Source organism: Hylobates moloch, unplaced genomic scaffold (genome assembly GCF_009828535.3).
Source record: "Hylobates moloch isolate HMO894 unplaced genomic scaffold, HMol_V3 SCAFFOLD_12, whole genome shotgun sequence".
Taxonomy (NCBI): domain Eukaryota; kingdom Metazoa; phylum Chordata; class Mammalia; order Primates; family Hylobatidae; genus Hylobates; species Hylobates moloch.
Genome location: NW_026652287.1, coordinates 23,332,513 through 23,356,558, shown reverse-complemented (window position 1 = coordinate 23,356,558; position 24,046 = coordinate 23,332,513). Strand labels below are relative to the sequence as shown.

The 24,046-nt window shown below is 48.1% G+C and overlaps 1 long non-coding RNA gene across 1 annotated transcript; it reads right to left on the bottom strand.

Annotated features, from left to right (window-relative positions):
- Window positions 1-5,794: 5,794 nt before the first annotated feature.
- LOC131380884 (uncharacterized) lies at window positions 5,795-23,620 on the bottom strand. The gene is made up of 3 exons (XR_009209152.1): window positions 23,109-23,620; window positions 17,535-17,674; window positions 5,795-6,761 (listed from the first exon to the last, which is right to left on the bottom strand). It is a non-coding gene; the product is annotated as an uncharacterized LOC131380884 (long non-coding RNA).
- Between the last annotated feature and the right edge of the window lie 426 nt (window positions 23,621-24,046).

Below are 24,046 nucleotides of genomic sequence, written 5' to 3'. Positions count from 1 at the left end.
TCACACCACTGCACTCCAGCCTGTCCAGCCTGGAAGACAGAATGAGACTCCATCTCAAAAAAAAAAAAAAAGATTCAGGATACCTTTCTTCCAGAACAAAGTCTAGAGCAGGGGTATCAGAGCTGAGGCATCATATTCCCTGGCCTTCCATATCTCCTGGGTCATGGAAAGAGGATGGCACTGGAGGCTTACAGGCTGTGTTTCCATCCTGGTTCTGTCACTTACTGTGTGTCCTCAGGCAAGTTGCTTAGCCTCTCTGGACCTCCAGTACATCATCTGTAAAGTGGGAATAAACCCTCTGCCAAAGTTAAGTGAGAATTTGTGTAAAATGTCCAGTTCATAATGGATGTGTAAAAGTCTTTTTTTTTAAAAGGCACTTATACCTGGCTTCATTTAAAAAGGGCTTAGAAGTGACTTAGAAATATATACCATGATGCCAAAGCAGGAAATGCCCTGATGAGGGGAACATGATGGATGGCGGGATAAGGCTCCATATGTCAAGCAATGGGGCTAAACATGGTCTCAGAGTTTCCTGGCAGCCAAAGCAAAGAGAGATACACAGCCATTACTTGACTCCTAGAGTCCATAAGCTAAGAAACTACTAGTTGCTTAGGGGAGAAAAAGATTGGTTTTTCATAGTAATGAGATGTGAGAAATATCTCATGTGAGTCTTCAAAAATGAACACTGTAAAAAGTTGTGTTAATTCTCTTTCCTTTCCACACTCTCAGCCCTTCTCTAACTACTCATTAGGGTCACCCAAACCCTACAACCTCAGCTGATGGCATCATGGCTAAGAGCCGAGGCCTTGAAGGCAAAACCAGACTCCATCCCTGTGCAGCCTTGGGCTAGTGTCTTCTCCCCTCTGAGCCTCAGTTTCCTCATCTGTAAAATGGGGAGGGAGGATTTATAATGATAACTAATCTCACTGGGTTGCCTGGAAGATTCTAGGAGTTATCTTCCATAAAGAGTTTGGAATGGAGTCTGGTACACAGTAAGTGCTCAATAAATGGTGGCTGTTACAGGAGTAACTGAATAAATGTTCAATGAATGAATAGCACAGGGCATCTTATCTCCCAAACTGTCCCTTCTGTGCTTCTTGGCAGCAGGCTTTCTCCCCAAACCAAACTGAAACTCCGGGTGTGTGTGTGGTGTGTGTGTTTGTTTTCATCAATTCCAGGGTTTGTGGGAGCCAAAAAGCCCAGGTTAATGGAACAGAGCCGAATCCCCTGTGAATTTCAAACCCTCCTTGAAAGGCCTTTGCTTTTTCCTGCTCAGCCACTGGGAAGCTGCTGCCTCCACTCTCCACTCGGGGAGGAGAAATTGAATAATTGATGCAATTTGAATAACACTAGGATTTGTAATGATATTGAAATGTAAAGATAAAAAGGGGCGTGAACAGGCGCTGATAGCAGAAGGAAAAGTTGTTAATAGGCACTTAGGGGCTGGCGTTGGGGGGGAACGCACCACTGGAAACACACACTGAAAAGGCATTTAAGAGAGGAGGCGCAGGGGGTGGGGGTGAGCTGGGAAACCTCCACCCAACAAGAGGGAAAACCATATTCATAAATAAGATGCAGAAATTTCTCCCGACTCAGCAGCGCTAACAGTTAGAGAGGGGATAATTATTTAAATGCCAAATCATTCTGTTCATTAGAAACCCAAATCATAGCTAAAGAAACTGATTGCCCAGGGCAGGGCTGAGGAGGTGGTGGAGTAGGAGGGAAGTGGCTGGAGGAGCAGGAAATCAGGGGAGAGTTTCCCGAACCTCTGGTCCACGCCAGGAGTAAGATGAGATGCAACAGATGGAGAAGTGGCTTCAAAAGTCAGAGAGACTTAGGTTCAAGTCCAGGATCTGGTACTTCCTGGCCTGTGGGCATGTTACCTTACCTCTCTGAGCCTTAGTTCGCCCAGCTGAAAAATGGGGTTAATGCAAGGACATACTGTAACCTTCATAGGTTCAACACTCAAGGCCCGCAGCAAGTCAAGACACCAAGACATGGGGTTGCAGCAGAGAAAGAGGTTTAATTATAGGGTCACTGAACAAGGGGATGGGAAGAAACCTCAAATCCATCTCCCAGAGGAGTTTGAGGCTGGCGTTTTTAAGGGTTTTGGAGTGGGCCGAAGTATGGAGATGGCTGATTAGTGGAAGAGTAAAGGGCGAAGTCATGGGGCAGGAAGAGGAAGCAGCTGTATTGTCACACTAATCCCGTTCCTCTGTGAGCGTTGCTGGAATTCCAGGTCTGAAAAATACCTTAAGCAATCCTTAAACAAAACCCTTATGATTCTAACATCAGAGATCCCACCTACAAGAACAACAGGAATACAAGTCAATTCTTAAACCATCTTATGAATCCGATTTATAGAAACAGTGTGGACGCAATGGTCAGTATCTAGTGCTACGTGACTTTTTGCAACAAGGAAATGGGCCAAGTGCAGCCTGATTAATGCTTAATTATAACTATATTTCTGTCCAGAACCTAGCATGTCCTTCTTGTCAACCCGGTGGGGACGGTTTTATTACTTCGTAGGCAGTGAGTGTTATCTGCCATTAATAGCGTATGATCTTGGGCGGGACTGAGAAAGGGTGGAGGAAGGAGATAGCTGAGGCTGGGGGAGGTGGAAGAGAAGTCTCCAATGGGCCCCAAGTTGAGCCCCTTTCTCCCTCCTCATTCCTCCCCTCTCTCCCCCAGTCACAGCCATAGGAGCTGACTTAAGAAGTAGATACTGGGTCCCAGAGACCGTAAGGGACTTGGCCAAGATGGCACAGTAAGCCGGTGGCACAGCCAGGGATCCCAAATACCCATGTATCCTATAATCCCCCAACTCCCAGCCTGACCTGGCTGCCCTCTGGGGTGGGCGCCCCCTCAGTCCCCCGGGAGCATTATCGTCTGTGGACAAGAGTCACAAGGGCAAATCAGTAACAATTTGATTATGCGAAGGACTCCAGGCTGGCTGGCGCCCCTTCCCACGGCAGATGGCCAGGCTGCCCCTCGGACACAAGCCAGTGAGGTCCTGGAGCAGGGAGCACTGGCTGGGCTCAGTTGGGACAGGAAATCCCAAACCAAATAAGCAGCATGTGCATATGAGCACTCACTCTAAGGACAGTGATAGCAGTAATAAGACAGTCACACACATGTGAGCGCGACAGCATCTGCTGGCTTTTATTCTATACCAGGACCTACACTAAGCATTCTACACCATCTAGGTGTTATAACAACCCCATGAGCAGCGACGATGAGGAAACTGAGGCCCAGAGACTCGAGGTCACTAGTTCACTTAGCCCCGGAGCTGTGAAACAAAGGTTTGTACCTAAGTCTGCCTGAAACCCAAGACTCTCAGTGTAACTCGGGGCAGCACCCAAGCCTCAGTCCTTGGCCAGTGCCTTACTTCCTCTTCACCATGGCTCTGGGAGGTCCCTTAGGTGCCCTGTTTGCAGGTGAGAACCCGCACAGTCCCACAGAGAGGTGGAGAAGGAGCTGGGATTCAGGCATAGGTTGCTCTGAGTCTCATTGTTACGCACCCCCCATCTGGCTTTCTTTTTTTTTTTTTTGAGACCTAGTCTCACTCTGCCACCCAGGCTGGAGTGCGGCGGCGCGATCTCGGCTCACTGCAACCTCCACCTCCTGGGTTCAAGCAATTCTCCTGCCTCAGCCTCCCAAGTAGCTGGGATTACAGGCATCCACCACCACGCCCAGCTGAATTTTTTAATCTTTAGTGGCGACGGGGTTTCACCTTGTTGGCCAGGCTGGTCTCGAACTCCTGACCTCAGGTGATCCGCCTGCCTTGGCCTCTCAAAGTACTGGAATTAAAGTCGTGAGCCACTGTGCCTGGCTTCCCATCTGACTCTTTCTGGAGCCTCAGACCCCACCTTGTTCCATCCCACCTTGCCAACCTCCACCCACCCCACCAGCATCCTACCCTGAGGCCTCCTGGTCACCTAGGAGAGCTGCCGGGGTGCTACTTCCACCATTCCTCCAAATGGCACTTCAGGTGGCCACTCTTCGGGCCCAAGAAGTCTGGGGAACCAGCCACAAGCCCCTGCATGGCCCCCCCACTTGCTGAAGGTCACCCTGGTACTCACACTCAGCCTAGGTTGGGGGCCAGGCCTGCCAAAGTGCCCTAAGTAGTAATTGAAATATTCGCTCTATGAACATGTCAGTGGCTCTGCGCTGACAGGCAGCTCCTTTGGCTGTGAGGCAGGGCCCTCTCCTTTCCCCTGGGGGCCACACGGAGAGATCTGAGAAGCACTGGGACCTGGGCCAGCCAGAGGATCTGGGTTGGACCCTGCATCGCTGTGCAGCCTTGATTAAGTCCCCTCCCCTCTCTGGGCCTTTGTATTATAAAATGGATACATCCATCCTTCCTGCCTCATCCGTTGACTGAGATTAGCCTGGGGCCTGGCATACAGTACGTGCTAACTAAATGCTTGATGGGATTCACTAGAACAATGTTTTCCAAGGTGAGACAGCTGTTCTACCTGCCCAGCGTCATGTGAGGTGCTTGTTACAAATGCAAACTCCTGGGCCCCACCCGGAACAGCAGGTTCTGGGGCCTTGGAGTCTGCATTTGTGACAAGCGCCCCCAGTGACCCCAGCTGGCACTGCCCAGAGCCCCTGCTTCCTGCTGAGGTAGGAGGAGCTTAGGCTTTGGGGCAGGCAGCTGAGCCTCAGTTTGCTTACACGTCAGTGAGAACAGAAATACAGGAATGAGATATCAGGCATGACCCATAATAAGTACCCAGAAAACAGGTCGGGGACAGTGGCTCAAGCTTGTAATCCCAGCACTTTGGGAGGCTGAGGCGGGCAGATCCGTTGAGGTCAGGAGTTCGAGACCAGCCTGGCCAACATGATGAAACCCTGTCTCTACTAAAAATACAAAAATTAGCTGGGCATGGTGGCGAGCACTTGATCCCAGCTACTCCGGACGCTGAGACACAAGAATTGCTTGAACCCAGGAGGTGGAGGTTGCAGTGAGCCGAGATTGTGCCACTGCACTCCAGCCTGGGCGACAGAGTGAGAGTCTGTCTTAAAAAAAAAAAAAAAAAAAAAAAAAAAACAAAGTTACCCAGGAAATGATATTCCCCCTTCCACCCACCCATGCCCCTTTGGTGGAGGACCAAGCATCAGCACACTCCCCCAAAGTGGGGACAAGTGGCTATCCTTCCCCTCAGGAGCCTCGTCAGCAGGGCCCGCTCCAAATCGATCTTTTCCCCCCATTTTTACAGACGACGTCAGCATCTCTTGGGGCGGGCGAAGAAAATGCCAGCGTCAGCACACCACATGCCCCAGCCAGACACCGCTGCTCTTTATTAATTAACCGCCAGATGTTAGTTTTGCATCTTTTATCAGAGGGAGGTTTGTCATCGGGACCTTGTATGTCAGGCCATTAGGGAGAGTCAGGAAAACATCCCTGAGGGGACCCTGGAGTTGGCAGGGAGCCGGGAAGGAGGACGTGAAGCCAGGTGTCCGGCCCTCTCCCCTGTGAGCCACGCAGCCCCCAGCCCAGTGCTCGCCTCTGCCCCAGCCACCCCAGCCCCCAGTGCCTCCCTGGCAGTGGCTATAGCAGCCAGCCATCTGGTCCTTCAAGAAAGGTCCCTGAGGAGGCCACTCGGGCACCAGTTCACTGGGGCCACCTTGGGAAGCAAAACAGGCCCAGCCCTGCTCTCCGGAGCTCACAGTCACAATGGAGAGACAGCCACAATCCAGTAAACCCACATCAATAACATGATGACAAATTGTGATCTGTGTCATGAAGGAAACTGACAAGCTTCAGAGAGAGGGCAAACAGCGGGCAGGGGACCTAATTTAAATGAAGCGGTTTCCCGGGGAGGTGACATTTAAGTGGAGTCATGAAAAAGGAGCCAGGGGCAGAAGGTTCCAGGCAGAGGACACAGCAAGGACAAAGGCCCTGGGGCAGGAGCGAGCTTGGCATGCTTAAGGTACTGAAGAAAGATCTGCAAGGCTGGAGCGTGGTAAAGGGGGCAGCCACCAGGCTGGCGGGGTCAGCTGTGCCCAGACCAGAGGTCCTCAGGGGGCATGGGGAGGAGCATGAAATTCTTGTCTGGAGGGCACTGAGGAGCCACAACAGGCTTTGGAGCAGGGGAGCAATGTAGTAAAGGGATTTTCATGTTAGGAAGGTCCCTCTCTCTGCAGAGCAAGGAACGGATTGGCTGCGATGTGGTCAATTGCAAAGGACAGCAGGACCCAAACAATGGCTTCATCAGGACACAGCATGTTCCGGGCGCTTCCTGGGTGCCAGGCAGGATTCACGCTTCAAAGTTTAGGAGGCAGAAATGGCAAGTCTTATTCCTCCATCAGATGTGGGGTGTGAGGAAGAGTAAAGCATCTAGAGGGTTCCGAGTTCCTTGCTGCAGCCACCCCTGAGTCTTTTCTTGCTCCCAACACCCTCCAAGACTGGAATTACGGGTTGTCTGTATTTTATAGATGAAGAAATGCAGGCCCAGAGACGTGCAGGAGTGTGCTCAAGGTCACACCGCTAGAAGCAGCAGGTCTTGCATTTGAACCAGGTCTGCCTGCCACCGTCTTTACTGTGAACAGCTGTCCAAGCTCAGGCAGGTGGCAAGTAACAGTTCACCTTTACCCTGCTGCTTTGCGATGCCTGTGTCATCCTCTCCCAGTGACACAGCAAAGGCCACTGGCAGAGCAGAGAGAGGGGTCCACCTCGCTATCTGACCTGACCAGGCAGGGGTCAGTAAGTCCCAGCTCCAGGCTGTCCCAGCCCAAACGTCAGCATCATCTCCCTGCAAATAGATATGGCCCCATTACTCTGGGTTATTATTTTCCGCCTGATCCACGCACCATAGGATAAACAGGTGATTACTTCTCCCCTCAGTTCAGTTTCTGATTTGCATATAATAAATATCACCCCCAGGAAGTGTGTATGTGTTGTGTGTGTGTGTGTGCATGCACACACACACACACACACACATACGTCGGGGGTTGGAAAACAGAGCTCATGTCTTATTTATGAGGAATAAACAGGAGCACAAGCTCACATAATCAACACATATTTAATCTGGCTCTTATTCACCCTTTTGACTCTAATCAGGCCGGATCTGTGAGTGGCTGTGTGTGTGTGTGTGTGTGTGTGTGTGTGTGTGTGTGTGTGTGCATCTGTGTGTGTGTGCACAGGCTACAGGGGGATGCCCCTGCCAGAATCTTTAGTCCACCCTGGACAGGGCTGATGGTTGGGGCATAGACGGCTGAAAACATCACCTGACCCTAGGGGTTCACCCTGGGGGTTCCTCAAGAGGTAGTTGAGAGAATCCAGACTTCAGATCTGGAAGGAGGGCATTTACTCCCTCCAACAAGTTCGCAGCGCAATTTTTAAAAATATTGCCATAATGTGTCTGAGCTATCCAAAGTACTTGCAACCAGCAATATAAATTGTGCGGCATTAGCCACAGTTCTGTTTGCAGTGACATGTAATATCACACATTTTTCAGCAAGATAGAAAAGCAAAAGTGAAGAAAAAAAAAAAAAGCCAAGCAGAATCAAGGTTATGTGCTCATACACGCCAGAGCCAAGACTTGAACTTGGGACTCAGGCTTCACAGCCCAAGTTAGTGCCACCTCATCATGCTGGCTTCCTGATCATGAGGAGAAAGAAAAAAAAACAGGAGAACCCATCAGTGTGCCCATCTGCTACTCTTCAGCTCCTGTTGCAATGAGAGAGAAACTGAGACCAGAAAAGTGAAGGGATTCGCCTATGGTCACGCACAAAACCATGCAAAGCTTGAATTCAAATCCAGGTCCTACTCTTTTGTTACAGTCACTATTTTGTGGACTGGGAATTCAGTCAGGGCACAGCGGGGACAGCTTGTATTTGATCCATGATGACTGGGCCTTCATTTGGGGTGGCTTGAATGACTAGAAATATGTCCCAGTTCTGCCGGGCATGGTGGCTCTCACCTGTAATCCCAGCACTTTGGGAGACCAAGATAGGCAGATGGCTTGAGTCTAGGAGTTCAAGACCAGCCTGGCCAACATGGCAAAACTCTGTCTCTACAAAATATACAAAAGTTAGACAGGCATAGTAGTACACACCTGTAGTCCCAACTACTTGGGAGGCTGAGGGAGGAGGATCGCTTGAGCTTGGGAGGTCGAGGCTGCAGTGCGCCATGATTGCACCACTGTGCTCCAGCCTGGGTAACAGCAAGACCCAGTAAAAAAAAAAAAAAAAAAAAGAAAAAGAAAAAAATGTTCCAGTCAAATGAGTTTTCTTGATTTTTCTCCAAGTTGAATATGCTGGGGCTGAAATGCCCACAGTGGCTCTTTCACTCACATATCTGACTCCCGGAATCAGTGGCTGGAACATCTAGAGCTGGCTGAACACGTCCCTCCTCTCCACCCAGCCTCTCCACTTAGCCAGCTTTGGACTTCCTCACAATATGGCGGTCTCAGAGTAGTTAGACTTCTTACGTGGCAGCAGGCTTCCACCAGAGAAAACATTCTGAAATCGTGGGTGTGTTTTCTATTTTGGTATGCTTGTTTGTTTCTATGAATACATTGTTTTTGTAAAAACGCAGATGAGTGTGTGGTGTAAAAATTCAAACAGTAGGTCGGGCGCAGTGGCTCACGCCTGTAATCCCAGCACTTTGGGAGGCCAAGTGGGGTGGATCACCTGAGGTCATGAGTTTGAGACCAGCCTGGCCAACATGGCGAAACCCTGTCTCTAATAAAAATACAGAAAATTAGCTGGGTGTGGTGACAGGCGCCTGTAATCCAGCTACTCGGGAGCCTGAGGCAGAAGAATCGCTTGAACCCGTGAGGTGGAGGTTACAGTGAGCCAAAATTGCACCATTGCACTCCAGCCTGGATGACAAGAGCAAGACTCTGTCTCAAGAAAAAAAAAAAAAAAATCAAACAATATGGTAAGTATAAAGATTAGAGCCAAAAAAAAAAATCAGAATTCTACCACCTAGAAATGAATGTTTGGTGAAGTTCGATCAAGGAATTCTTCTGCAACCAAATTAAAAATCAAAGCATGAATGGGTGAATGAGTGACAGGCAGAAGGACGAATGGGTAAGTATATGGGTGGTGACTGAGTTGATGGAGAGAAAAAAGAAAAGAAAATTTGGGAGGCCAAGGCAGGTGGATCACTTGAGGTCAGGAGTTCGAGACCATCCTGGCCAACATGGCAAAACCCCATCTCCACTAAAAAATACAAAAAAAATTAGCCGGGCATCGTGGGAGCTGGCCTGTAATCCCAGCTACTCAGGAGGCTGAGGCAGGAGAATCGCTTGAACCCAGGAGCAGAAGTTACAGTGAATTGAGATGGTGCCACTGCACTCCAGCCTGGGCAACAGAGTGAGACTCCATCTCAAAAAAATAAAATAAAATAAAAAATAAAATAAACTGCGACCGTTGAGGATTCTAAGAGTTGAGGAATGGGACAGCTAAGGTTCTGTGGATGTTGGAAAGGTGGTGGTAACAGACGTGGCTCTCCAGACCTTCACCCTAGCCACTCAGCAGCCATGACTGAAGCTCATCTGCTGCAGAGTCCCCCTCCCAACGGGATGGTAGAGCATTCTAAAAATAGACCACTTCCCTCCAGTGAATCATCTAAGAGGAGATGGTCTCTAGCGTGGGGGACGGGGGCCCCCACCACACAGAGCCAGGGTGGTTTACCCTCGACCGTGCCTCCACGCTAGTTACCTGCCTGAATCCTCCTTCAACTCAATCCGCCTTCAACTCAAACTCTCATCCTTCCCTGCCCTTGAGTGGCTCCTGCCACCTACAAGGTGGAGTCCAAACTATTACTACCATTCCTACCACCACTATTACTATTACCACCATTCCTACCACCACTATTACTATTACTACCATTCCTACCACCACTATTACCATTACCACCATTCCTACCACCATTATTACTATTACCATCATTTCTACCACTACCATTCCTGTCACCACTATTACTACCACCATTATTACTATTACCACCATTCCTACCACCACTATTACTATTACCACCATTCCTAACACCACTATTACTATTACCACCATTCCTAGCACCACTATTACTATTACCACCATTCCTAACACCACTATTACTATTACCACCATTCCTAACACCCCATTACTACCACTATTGCTATTGCTCCCACAATTACCACTATTACTCCCATGATTGCTGTTACTACTACAATTACTATTACTGTCCCCACCATTACTATTATTACCACCATTATTGCTACCTTTACTGACACCACTATTACTTGTATTACTAATTACTACCACTATTACTATTATTACCATACTATCAATACCACTAATACTGTTGCTACCACCACTGTTACCACAATTACTACTGCCACTATTGCTATTGCTTCCCCAATTACAACTATTACTCTCATAATTGCTGTTACTACTACAATTACAATTATTACTACCACCACTATTCCTATTACCACCATTGCTACCACCACTATTACTACCACTATTGCTATTGCTCCCACAATTACTACTATTACTCCCACAATTGCTGTTTCTACTACAGTTACTACTATTACTACCACCACTATTGCTACTATTACTGCTATTACTGATTACTACTGCTATTACTACTATTGCCACTACTATCAATACCACCGTTACTATTGCTACCACTATCACTACTACTACTCATTTGCCTTATCCTTTATTCTTCTGCAGTAATCTTTATTGTTATTTATAATTTTTTACTAAAAAGGTAACACATAATTCACTATAGAAAAATTAAGAAATTAGAGATAATTTGAGAGCTTGTTGGGAGGTTCTAGCAGGGGAGCGCAGCTACTCGTATACCCTTGACTGAAGACTGGTCCTCCTCTATCGGGGATTGTTGTCCTCTTTGACTGAGTGTGCACCTTCAGGAGGGATGCACATGGAGTGGTGAGGGAGGAAGGGGACACCTACCTAGTCAGCCAGATCAGCTGAATCAATCCTGGTGATCAGTGGGTTGACAGACTTCACAGCCAGATTGCCCTCACATCCAAGAAATTAGAGATAATTTCAAAGAAGAAAGTAAAATTCACCCCCAAGTACCACCAGCCAGAGGTGTCAGCCACATTAGGTCCCCACTCCTGAGTGGAGTCTCAGGCGCTCAATGGCCAGCTGCACGCCACCTTCGCGCCCCATATCCTCTCTGACCGTGGGCTCCAGCTGGACTGAGTCTCTAATGTTCCCAGAGGCACCTGCCCGCTGTCCCCTTGCCTCTGGGCCTTTGTCTATGCTGTTCCTTCTGCATGGCATGGCCTTCCTCTTGGACTTCATCTGGCTACCACCCCGCCCTGAACTTGCCACGCTCCTGAGGCTCTGAGCATAGACCAGGCCCCCTAGGGAGCCTTCTCTGAGGACCCACACCCCTTAAGCTGGGCCTGGGGCCCCTGATGGACCCCCACAGTCCTCAAGCATCCCTAGTTGAAGCCCATTTCACCCTGTGTGATAAGTCCCTGCGTCCCTGTCTGTCTCCTCCACTGTAGAAAGCAGGGGTCATGACTGGGCCACCTCTGTATGCCTGTCACAGGCCTGCCACAGAACAGGGGTGTCTATACATGCTCATTGAATGAATGAGTGAATGCCTCAGTCTGGAAGGGCTTCTTAGAAGAGGTGGCATTCAAGCCAAGGTCTCAAAGGTGGGGAAGAAAGTAGTCCAGACATAGGGCCAGGCAGCTTTTCCTCCACCAAATGATGGCTCTTCTGCATTGACTTTGACCTGGGCTGTCACCTGGGCCCAGAGCATTTGCAAACCCTCTAGGTTCCCAGCAGCATGTTTGAGGAAGCCAGGCAGCTCCCGCCCTGTCCATGCCACCACACAGACACCACCAGATGTGAGGAGCAGGGGACCTCTGTGTGCTATTGATTTCTCATAACCGCCCACCAACAGACAAGGTGAACAGTTCACTTTTATGAATCCTCGTTAACAGTGCGGCAAGAGATATTTCACTTTAAGTGCCCCTTTCTACTGAAAAACAGAAAAAAATGATAACAGAAAATGTAAGTTATCTCATCATGCAGAGATGCTGAAAGCTCTGAGTCAGGCCTTCAAGGAGATAGAACAGAGGCTAGAACATGAGGAGGGGAGTCTCTTTCATGCCCCACCACAAGTAGGCCCCAGGGGCTTTCTCAAAGCAGAGATTGACAGGAAAGCCAAACCTAGCAGGGGAGTAAGGTGGGTACAGCATAGAAGCTGGCTCCATGTATCCAAACAGGCAAAGAGAAAAGTACAGGGCTGGTTATGGCAACCTTTAGAAAAAAAAAAAAAAAAAAAAGCACAAAACTGGAAACAACCTAAGTATCCATCAATAGGGGACTGCTTAAGTAAAATTATAATATGGCCATTTGAATGGAGTACTATACATCTAGGAAAAAGAATACAGTTGTTCCATGTGGACCAATAGAGAAGCATGTGCATGAAATATGACTAAGTGGAACAAGCAAATTATAGGACAATTTATAGCATGGTACAATTTATGTAGAAGGAAGCATGTATGTGCTTGATATGCACATAGAAGTATATGGAGAGAGTTACACAAAAATCTATTCACACGGCTACTCTCTGGGGAGTGAGATGGCAGAACTGGGGATGGGGAACAACTTTTGACCTTTGTTTCATTTACTTTTGTGTTAGTTTTTACTGTGTACAGTATTACTTATTTTTATTCTTTTTGTTTGTTTTTATACTTTTTTTTTAAAGACAGGGTCTCACTCTGCCACCCAGGCTGGAGTGCAGTGGCACCATCATAGCTCACTGCAGCCTCAACCTCCAGGACTCAAGCAATCCTCCAGCCTCAGCCTCCCAAGTAGTGGGAGCTCCAGGCACTTGCCACCATGCTCAGCTCATTTATTTATTTTTTGTTACAGTGGAGTCTCACTATGTTGCTCAGGCTCAATATTACTTTTATAACTTAGAAGTTTAAATCTTTTAAAATGTTAACTTGAGAGGAGGGAGTGCTTTATTTTTTTCCTTTATATCCTTCTCTATTGTTTGAATTTTTTACAACCATTATGTCTATAAATATAAAAATATAATACTTTTTTTTTTGAGATGGAGTCTTGCTCTGTCACCCAAGCTGGAGCACAGTGGCATGATCCCGGCTCATTGCAACCTCTGCCTCCTGGGTTCAAGCGATTCTCCTGTCTCAGCCTCCTGAGTAGCTGGGATTACAGGTGCATGCCACCAAGCCTGGCTAATTTTTGTGTTTTTAGTAGAGACGGGGTTTCACCATGTTGGCCAGGTTGGTCCTGAACTTCTGACCTCAGGACATCCACCTGCCTCAGCCTCCCAAAGTGCTGGGATTACAGGCGTGAGCCACTGCGCCCGGCCATATAATACAATTTCTTTTTTAACAAAAATATATTGGCTTTGATACCAAGCAGACCTCGTTCTTGTTCTCAGCCTTTCCTTTACCTCCTGGTTGGCTCAGCCTCTCTGAGTATCAATTTCCTCTGCAGCAATTTTGGATATTAACAGAATGTACAGGCCGGGTGCTGTGACTCATGCCTGTTATCTCAGCACTTTGGGAGGCCAAGGTGGAAAGATCCCTTGAGGCCAGGAGTTCAAGACCAGCCTGGGCAACATAGTGAGATCTCATCTCTACAAAATAAATAAATAAATAAATAAAGAATTAGTCAGGCATGGTAGTGCATGCCTGTAGTCCTAGCTAGTTGGAAGGCTGAGGTGAGAGGATCACTTGAGCCTAGGAATTCAAGGCTGCAGTGAGCTCTGATCACACCACTGCATTCCAGCCTAGGCAACTGAGAAAACTTCATTTCAAAAGGGAGAGAGAGAGAATGTATGGAGCAAGTGTGCATTGCAGTGAATGTCAGCTTTATCATTATGATTATTATACCCCATCAAGGGAGATGGCAAGCTCTTATACGCCATCCCAGTTGGTGAGTTAATGCCCATCCCTGTGACAGACTCTATAAAGCTACTTAAAATGTTGTAGACCAGTGGCTCACAAACTGTTTTCAGGAATGTAATTCAGTTACAAATGAAATCTTAGGGGGAAGCCCAGAATGTATAACACAGGAAGGAGAAGATTGTATCAGCATTCAAAGTGTGACACCCATACTGAGTGGATGTTTGCAGCCTTATGTTTGTCCTGTATCCTGTCCCCTTCTTTTGGTGACAATATCCTGGTCTTCCTTTCGGGGGAAATGTCCCTCCCCCAACTCTCAAGCCCTCCACAGCATCAGAGGTGGGCGTGGACCTGATGCCTAAAGCATCCTCTGGACACAGGGAAAGAAAGGTTCAGGGACCAGAATGACCAGTTAGGGCCAGTCAGTCTTGTCACTTCCATGCAAAGTGTGAAGAGAGGGAAGGTCCTTTTTTTTGTTTGTTTTTGAGACAGAGTCTCCCTCTGTCACCTGGGCTAGAGTGCAGTGGCACAATCTTGGCTTACTGCAACCTCTGCCTCCTGGGTTCAAGCAATTCTCCTGCCTCAGCCGCCCAAGTAGCTGGGACTACAGGTGCATGCCACCACTCCCGGCTAATTTTTTTATTTGTTTAGTAGAGACGGGGTTTCACCATATTGGCCAGGCTGGTCTCGAACTCCTGACCTCATGATCTGCCCTCCTCGGCCTCCCAAAGTGCTGGGATTACAGATATGAGCCACCGTGCCCGGCCGGGAATGTCCTTTACTTCCTGGATTTGAGCCTGGGATGGGGGTGGGGTAAGCCTAGAGCTGCAAGAGGCCATCCTCAGAGCCTACGAATGAGGCCAATACTGGGAAAGGTGAACCAGGGAGACGGAGAAAAATGGGCCCTGGTGACGAGGAGGAAAGCCCCTGAATCGCACTGTGCCTGAAGCCAGCACTACCCTCTGGAGTTTTTTCTTGCAGGAGCCATTATGTTCTAGTCAGTTGGGTTTTCTGTCACTTGCAACCAAAGAAGAGCTAAATGATATAATACATTTATTCATAAAGCCAGTTAGGAAAAAACAATGAAGGTGCTTTGATAGACATTAACATTTGAAATCAGGAGTTAGGGATGACAGCTGCTGTCTTTTATCATCCTTGCATTCAATTTCTTCTTCTTTTTTTTAGTATTAACTTTTTTTTTATTTTAGTTTAGTTTTTCGATTGACACATAATAATTGTACATATCGTGATGTTTCTATACATATAATGTATAGTGATCAGATATCAGGGTTATTAGCATATCCATCATCTGAAACATTTCTCATTTTACATGCAACTTATTTCTGTATTTGGTTTTGGTTGCCTGATAGTTCCACTATCAGGGAGATCTGGATTCACAAGTAAGAGGTTGCAAATTATTTGTGGTTTAATGTAGGACTTGGGTGCCCAAACGCTAGAGCGAGACAGTCGGAGCTCAAATACTCCCCAGCTGCGGAGTCTGGGGCAAGCCACTTGACCTCTCTGAGTCTCAGTGTACTAGCACCCACCTCACAGGAGGGTTGGGAATAGGAGATGAGTGAATACATGATACACGTGAAAGCATTTAGACAGTGCCTGACACCTGGTTTGGGTGAACTCGTGTTCTTATTCTGCCACATTCTAACTCATCGGAGCACCTGTGTGCTGCCTCAGGCTGACAGGTTTACCGGAATAAAACTTCACCTGCTATGTCGGTTTCATTGGCAAACATCCTGAGATGGCAGGGCATGCTTTTATAAAACTTATTTGCAACTGCTTCTCTGTGATTTAGGATTTTCTGGATAGTGACCTCAGAGCCGTGCTGCGGGGACAAAGGAACCTCTAGAGACATTTTCGGAAAGTGATTTTGAGCTCAACATGCAGAACATGTTCCAGTGCACGAAGCTGTCTGGAGTGGACCAGGCTGCCCTCCAGGTAAGAGCTTCCTGTGTCAAGAAAGTGTTCATAATTAGGCTGATTGTCGTGCCGTGAGCATCATAATAGGGATGCCAGCACCAGCTGGAAGGAAGACTTCATTCACGCATTCATTCATTCATCAAACGTTTACTGAGTTCTTTTTTTAAGAGTCAAGGTCTCACTTACTCTGTCACCTGGGCTGGAGTGTAGCGGTGCCTTCATAGGTCACTGCAGCCTCAATCTGCTGGGCTCAAGGGATCCTCCCAACAACAGATGCATGCCACCACACCCAGCTAGTTTTTTAATTTTTTGTAGAGACAGTGTCTCACTTTATTGCCCAGGCTGGTCTTGAACTCCTAGCTTCAAGCTATCCTCCCACCTCGGCCCTGCAAAGTGCTGGATTACTGGATTACCATGTCCAGCCTCCAGAGTTCTTACAAGGAGGCAGGCACTAGGCTGAACGTCCCCTCTAACTCTCAGATTAGGTAATTTCACAAATAATTTCTTGCAAAGGTAAGAAAGACTCAGCTGGGCGCAGTGGCTCATGCCTGTAATCCCGGCACTTTTGGAGGCCGAGGCAGGTGGATCACCTGAGCTCAGGAGTTCAAGACCAGCCTGGGCAACATGATGAAACCCTGTCTCTACCAAAAATACAAATAATAATAATAATAATAATAATAATAATTAGCTGGACATGGTGGCATTTTAAAAATTAGCTGAGCCTGGTGGCACATGCCTGTGGTCTCAGCTACTCAGGAGGCTGAGGCAGGAGGGTCACCTGAGCCCAGTTCAAGACCAGCCTGGGCAGCATAGTGAGCCCCTGTCTCTACAGAAATTTTAAAATTTAGCCTGGTATGGTGGTCCACACCTGTAGTCCCAGCTACTTGGAAGGCTGAGGTAGAAGGTTCTCTTGAGCCTGGGAGGCAGAAGTGGCAGTGAGCCGAGATCACGCCCTTGTACCCCAACCTGGGTGACAGAGTGAGACTCCGTCTCAAAAAAAAAAAAAAGAGAGAGAGAGAGTTTCCTTCCACCAGCCTTCTGTGGGCTGTTTTCATTTTTAAAGAGGATCAAGCGTGCATGCTTCATGCTAAGGAGTGGGTTTCTGATGGTGGCCCCTCAGGCACCACTGCAGCTTACCTGAGAGTAGAGAGGGAAGGCAGCCCCACCTGCCTTGCTACACATCTTACCTGCCGATGTGAACAGAACAAGGGAGAAAGACACATCCCCCAACACCTCCCACCAAGTTAGGGTTTCAGATCGTAACAGCAGTATTAAAAGTGACCAGCTAAGCCAGGTGCGGTGGCTCACACCTGTAATCCCAGCACTTTGGGAGGCCCAGGCGGGTGGATCACTTGAGGTCAGGAGTTCAAGACCAGCCCAATCAACATGGTGAAACCCCATATCTACTAAAAATACAAAAATTAGCCAGGCATGGTGGCGGGTGCCTGTAGTCTCAGCTACTCAGGAGGCTGAGACAGGAGAATTGCTTGAACCTAGAAGGTGGAGGTTGCAGTGAGCCGAGATCATGCCACTGCACTCCAGCCTGAGCAACAGAGTGATACTCTGTCTCAAAAAAAAAAAAAAAAAAAGTGACAACCTAAGCATGTAACACATGTGAGCTCATTTCATTTTCATTTCAGCTGCCCTGGGTCGGGGAGAGGGGTTGGGTGGGAAGGTGGGGATAGGTAGGCAGGATGGAAGCAGATCGCCCTCCCCTACTCACTCACTCACCAATACCTCCCCTCCACATATGCACACCAGAAGACCTCAACCTCCTCTATCCCCGGGTGAACAAACAGGCAGGCTGGAGAGCAGACGGTGGTACCAGCAGCAGGAACAGCAGATCAATCAAATTGTCTTCACCAGAAAGCCTAGATCAGGTGCCCGGAAAGAAAGCATCAGTCAAGGGGTAGAACATTGGCCTTCAAGGAGTGTCCAGTAGGCCCTGGAAGGTCCTAGCTCCCTGGAACAGAACATCTCTATCTATTGAGCATTTTCTGTGTGTCTGATAGTAATGACAATAATAGCTGGCATGTATTCAGTCCACACCTGGTTTAAGCCTCATAGAACTTCTGTAAGGCGATTGAGGTGACCCTCTTTTTATTTCAGATAAGAAACCTGGGGCTCAGAGAGGCAGAATGTCTCTTCCAATTAGCAGGCCTGCCTGGCTTCAAAGCTCCTGCCCTCCCCACTCTGCTACCCAGCATTCTATGACTCCTATAATCTTCCCAAAACCTCCAAGGATGCTTTTATGCCCATTTCACAGGTGCAGAAACAGAGGTCCAGAGAGGCAAAGTCAGTTGCCCAAAGACCCACAAGAGCTGAGCTGGCCCTCAGCCCAGTTCCATCTGACCTCCAGTCCTGGGGCTTCCCCTCACCTGTGGCCTCCCTGAGCAAGAACCTGAAGGAGACAGTGTGGTACACAGGCTCATTTCTGGCTCAGGGGACAGTGTGTGCGGTAGCAGCAGAAGGCTCCAGGCCCATCGTAGAAAGGCATAGCCCCCGCCTCTCTTTCTCTGCAGCCTGGGGAAAATCTCACTTCCTATAGGGGCTGCTGCTCTAGCCAATTAATCTTCACATTTCTCCTAAATGTAAATGGCAGGTGAGTGGGATGTTATGGGTTTTGGAAAAATAAAAAGCAACACAAAAGTAATTTGTGTTCGATTTGTGTGCAGCTCTTGACAAAAGCCCCAAAGAGACAAGGACTCCCCAGCCCTAAGTTCCATTCTGGGCCTCCACCTTGGAGGGTGGGGAGGGCTCAGTGAGGAATGAACAGGTTCTTCACAGCTTCTGGGAAGGACAGCCTCCCCCGCCCAGCGCCCCACCCTCCTTCTCCTCCCCTCACCTCTCCTTTGTCTCTCTCCCTCCCTAACCTCTCCTCCCTTTCCCAGCTCTCTGCTTCTCTCTCTCCCCAACCCCCAGAACTCCGCTGGTGCACTGCACCGAGAGGCAATTTATAAAGCAGATGTTTACTGCAAGGTTTTACATGAGCTTGGTGCCTCGCCAAACGTTATAGTAATTGGAGGCTGCGTTTAATTACTGATCAATGTAAAGTTAGGAAGAGACAGGGAAAATGCCTCTGGTCTAGACTTTCCTCTCTGCCTCCGAGAAGGCAAGAGCTCCTGAGCCGAGGCCTGAGTAGCAGCAAGAATGAGGAAAGCAGGCTTGCAAGTAGCTACTGGCCCACTGGGCTCTAGGAAATGGCACTGGGGAGAAGAGACCAGATTTTGCTATAACCATTCCTCTTCTTGCTAGCTCATTGTTGTCGATGCCTTCTTCGTGCCAGAAATGTGTTGGGCACTGGGGTCACAGGGATTAATGAATTTCTCCCAATGCCTGGGCCAGGTGATTTACATACATTATTGTTCAACATAAGACAGGTATGGTAGCTAGGCTCTAAGTCCAGAAGTGATAGCTTGTGACTTCCAAGGCTAAGTCATTACAGACACCGCAGCCTCTGTCTTGTTCTCTTAGATCATTTGCTCCAGGGGAAGCCAGCCACCATATCATGAGGACACTCAGGCAGCCCTGTGGGGAGATCCATGTGGAGAGGAACTGAGCAGCCATCTTGAGGATTGGATCCCCCAGCTCAGTCAAGCCTTCAGATGGCTGCAGTCCTGGCCAACATCATAACTGCAGCTTCACAAGGGACATCAAACCAAAGCCACCCAGCTATGCCACTCCCAGGTTCCTGACTCACAGAAATTATGAATGCTAAATATTTATTGTGTTAACTCACTACATTTTAGAATAATAGGTAACTAATACAGTAGCCATGGAAAAGAAGGAAATATAAGGAAGCCTGATAAGTAGGAAACACAAATAAATATGGCAAGAAAGAGTCCAGCCATATAGTTACATAATTATTTAATTAATATATTATATATATATATATATATATATATATAAAACATAGATTGAGGCAAGGTGCAGTGGTTCATACCTGTAATCCCAACAGTTTGACAGGCCAAGGCAGGAGGATCAGTTGAGACCAGGAGTTCAAGACCAGCCTGGGCAATATAGCAAGACCCCATCTCTACTAAAAATAAATTGTTAAAAAAGATGGATAGATAGAGATAGATATGGCCATAGATATATATGAATGTAGATATGGATACAGATATTTTGATATATTGATATATATTTTATAATATAACAATATAATCACAATAAATGTGAATGAGTTAAATTCATCAATTAAAAAATATTATTTCATTCTTTCCTCACAATAACCCCAGGAGATGAACATTTTTATATCCACTTTACAGGTGAAAAAATTGAGGCTCAGAATGGGAAAGAAACTTGCCCAAGGTCTCTGAACTCAAAAATGGTAAGGTTGTGATTCAAACCCGGGTCCTTCTGAATACAAAGCCCAGAGACTCTAATACCACACTGTCTTGCTATTTCCTTGTGATAGAAGAGGAAACTGAGACTCAGAAAGGGTGAGTGACTTGCTTAGGGTCACACATCAAGGCATTGCAAAGCTGGAGTCAGAGCCAGGCACCTGACTCGTTGTCTGGTGTCTGCCCAGTGACCTTTGGAGCTCTGCCATCAATGCACAAGCATCTCAGGGGTCTTCTGTCTTTGTAGCTGTTTAAGACGGCTGGGGACCCTTGACTGTGGTCACAGAGATCCTGTAGAGTCAGATGGTGGGGCCTCCTCAGGGGAGGACACCAGCACAAAGCAACGTGCAGGAGTGCAGGGTGGGGGTGGCTCGATGCATTGAGCTGAACTCCGGTAATTACATCAAGGCCAGAAGCATAATTTGTATCTGGGTGATGAATGTCTGTGTTTTCGGGCCTGATTGCCCTATTTACATTTGGAATTTGCTGATCTATTATTAATGTTTCCCGGAGGCCAGGGTGACGGGTATGTGCAGCTGGGGAGCCCCCTTCCCCCTGATCCAGGGAATATTAGTTCCTAGGCTCTAGCTACTCCAAGCCCCATTTACCCACTCCTTGTGTAACTCTGACCTTCATGGGGTTCTCTTGGACCAAATGGCATGGGGCTACCTGAGATGAGATTTCCCAACCTCTTACAGACCTGTGCATGCACACTCAGATGTACGTATGTGGCAGGCACAGTAATTGCATACTCACACACTCACACCTATGTATATACATACCTACCTCCTTATCTACCCTTATGCACCTTCACACAAACATGCACCTACATGAAATGCATATGCATGTGTGTGCAAACACTCATGTGTACATGTGCACACACATACAGCATGCACACACGCCATCACATGCACCGACCATGCTGAGAACAGCACAGCAGCTTGCCACGTTCTCCCAGCCAGAGTGGTGATGGTCGAGTCCATGAACCATGGGCCCAGATGGCTCGCATTTGAATTCCAACTCTGCCACTTACCAGCCATGTGATCTTAAGCAAGTTACTTCACCTCTCTGTGCTCTGTTTCCCTCTATGTCAAATGAGGATGATAACCTTATTCATCTCATAAGATTATTGTGAGGAAGTAGTGAGCTAATGAAACACCCTTGCCTAATGCGTGGTAAGCACTGGATATGTATTTGCAATGTCATTATTAATGTTATTGCTTATGTTCCTGAAACATAGTAGACTCTGAGTCATTTTGTTGAAGGGATGGTTAAACACACCCTTCCAAGTTCAGGTACAGAGTCCCACTGTCCCTCCCCCAACATTTCTGCTTCTTCATTTCTTCAACCCCTCCTGAGGTCAAGCTCCACAGCCTCTTCTCCTGAAGCCCCTCCTGTCTGTTCACCCCTCTGTGTCTACCTCAAGGCTTCAGATCAGACGGAACTATAGAAAGAGCACTGGAGTTGGAGTCCCCAGACTAAGAATCAAACCATGGCTCTGCCACTTGCCAGCAGCATGACCCTGGCCCCGCAATTCTAAGACTCAGTTTCATGATCTAGGCCATGGCATAATGATAGAAATTACCTTAAGAAACTGAACCACCAATGGATGGCTACTGGTGGAGGGATAGGCAGTGTAGGGTTGAGCGTGTATATTTTCTGGCCAGGCTGGGCCCTGCTGGGGGATGTTTGTGGAGGGGAGTGACTGCATTGTCTTGCAAATGAGTATGCAAATTACATGCTCATATGTGCATGGGCAACCACATCCTTATAGGGGCACCTTCACACAAACATGTGCCTACAAGGGAATGCATGCATGAATATGCAAACACACGTGATGCAGCCAAACGAGAAGTGCCAGGACTTGGAGGAGATGGTGCTATGTGACCTTGCCTGAGTCTCCATACCTCTCTGAGCCTCCATTTTCTTTGTTTGTTAAATACGATGAGCTGCACCTGGCCCATGTTTAATTGTGTTGAGGACTGAATAGACAATCATTGGTAATTCTGATCGTGGTGCCTAGTATACAGTAAGCACTTAATACATGTCGGCTGTGATGAGCTTCTTCATTTGTGAAGTCTCAGGCTGGAAGGAGTGCTCTCTGAGACCCCCGCCAACTCCAAGGTCCTGTGAGTCTGTGGTTTTCGTCCTCCAATCCCTTAGAGTTTGTCAGCCATCTAGACTGGAGGGCCCTTGTGTAGTTTCCAGAAACTGGCTCCCAAAAGTTGATTCTGCCATTCTTTGCCTATGCTGGAATCTCTGGCCTGTGGCAACTCTAAGAGTTATGCTGGTGGACCCAGTGACAGATGAGGAAACTGAGGCCCTGGGTAAGGCAAGAGTCACCAAGGCCAGCCCAGAGCTGGAGGTGGGACGGACATTGGAACCTAGACTCCTGGGTACCCCGGGCTGTGCTTCTGCAGCCAGCATTTTTTTTTTTTTTTTTGAGACAGAGTCTTACTCTGTCACCCGGGCTGGAGTGCAGTGGCGTGATCTTGGCTCACTGCAACCTCTGCCTCCTGGGTTCAAGCAATTCTCCTGCCTCAGCCTCCGGAGTAGCTGGAACTACAGGTGCACGCCACCACGCCCAGCATTTTTTTTTTCTTTTTGTATTTTTGGTAGAGATGGGGTTTCACCCTGTTGGCCAAGATGGTCTTAATCTCCTGACCTCAGGTGATCCACCTGCCTCAGCTTCCCAAAGTGCTGGGATTACAGGCGTGAGCCACCGCACCTGGCCTGCAGCCAGCATTTTTGCAGCCTTCTCTGTGCAGAGCAGAAGCCGGGCATGTTGGCTTAGTCTGAGTGTCCTACTTCAAGATGTGACCCATCTCAGGGTCACCAAGCCCTAAGCAGTGCTCCCCACCATGCACACAGACACAAATCAAATACATTGTATGTGAATACCCCGTAACAGGAATAGGCACTACCCCGTATCGAGTACTCACTATATCGAAGCACTTCCCACCTGTTTCATCTCATCCTCATGTGTGGGAAGCTGAGGCAAGGAATGCGTTCAAGGACACACAGGTCAGAAATAACAGAGTTGGAACTTGAACCTGGGTCCTCTTGACTCCAGAGTCTCTGCCCTTAATTTTGATGCTCCAATGTCTCCCAGTGAAGTCAAGCAGAGAAAATGGGTTTGCACACTGCAACAGGCAGGGCCGACCTGGGATCAGAGGCCTTAATTGCTCCTGGGTTTGGGGGGTGGGGGAGTAGGAAGAGGTGCCTGGCCTAGAGGCTGCAGTAGCAAGAACCGCCCACTACGCCCTCCAGAAAGGGGCCCCCATTTTCTTGTGATGCCAGGGAAGGTCGGGCAGTAAGCACATTAAATAAGGCCATAAATTTGTCATGAAGACTGGAAATGAACAGGGCTTATCATTTATGGATGGAATAATTAAGCCACTGCTTTTGGCGGCTTCGCTGAGGGCTGTGCCTGGACTCCAGGCATCGCCAGCAACCAAGTCAGTGACCCCTTGGGGGATTTCACTGTCATCCCCCGAAACCCCAGCATCTCACACCAGACACTGAGGAGACTCCACCAGCGGCCAGGACAGCCACTTACTCAGTCAGTACAGACCTCCCAGGCTTTGTGAGGTCATAAAAACCCTGACCAATCCCAGGGAGACCCCTCTCTCAAACTCTGCCCATGGAGGGGTTGTCCACCTCCTTAGATAGAAGTGGTGGACCTGGCTTCCTGGAACAAAAAGAGGCCCCTGGTATGGTAGAAAGTGTGAAGCATTTAGACCGGCCTGGGTTCAAGTCTTGGCTCTCTCATGCTCCAGCTGTGTGCCTCTGGGCCAGTCGCTTCACCTCTCTGAGCCACCTCTCAAAAATGGGCAAAATAGACCAGGCACAGTGGCTCATGCATGTAATCATTGTATTTGGGGAGGAGGTAGGATTGCT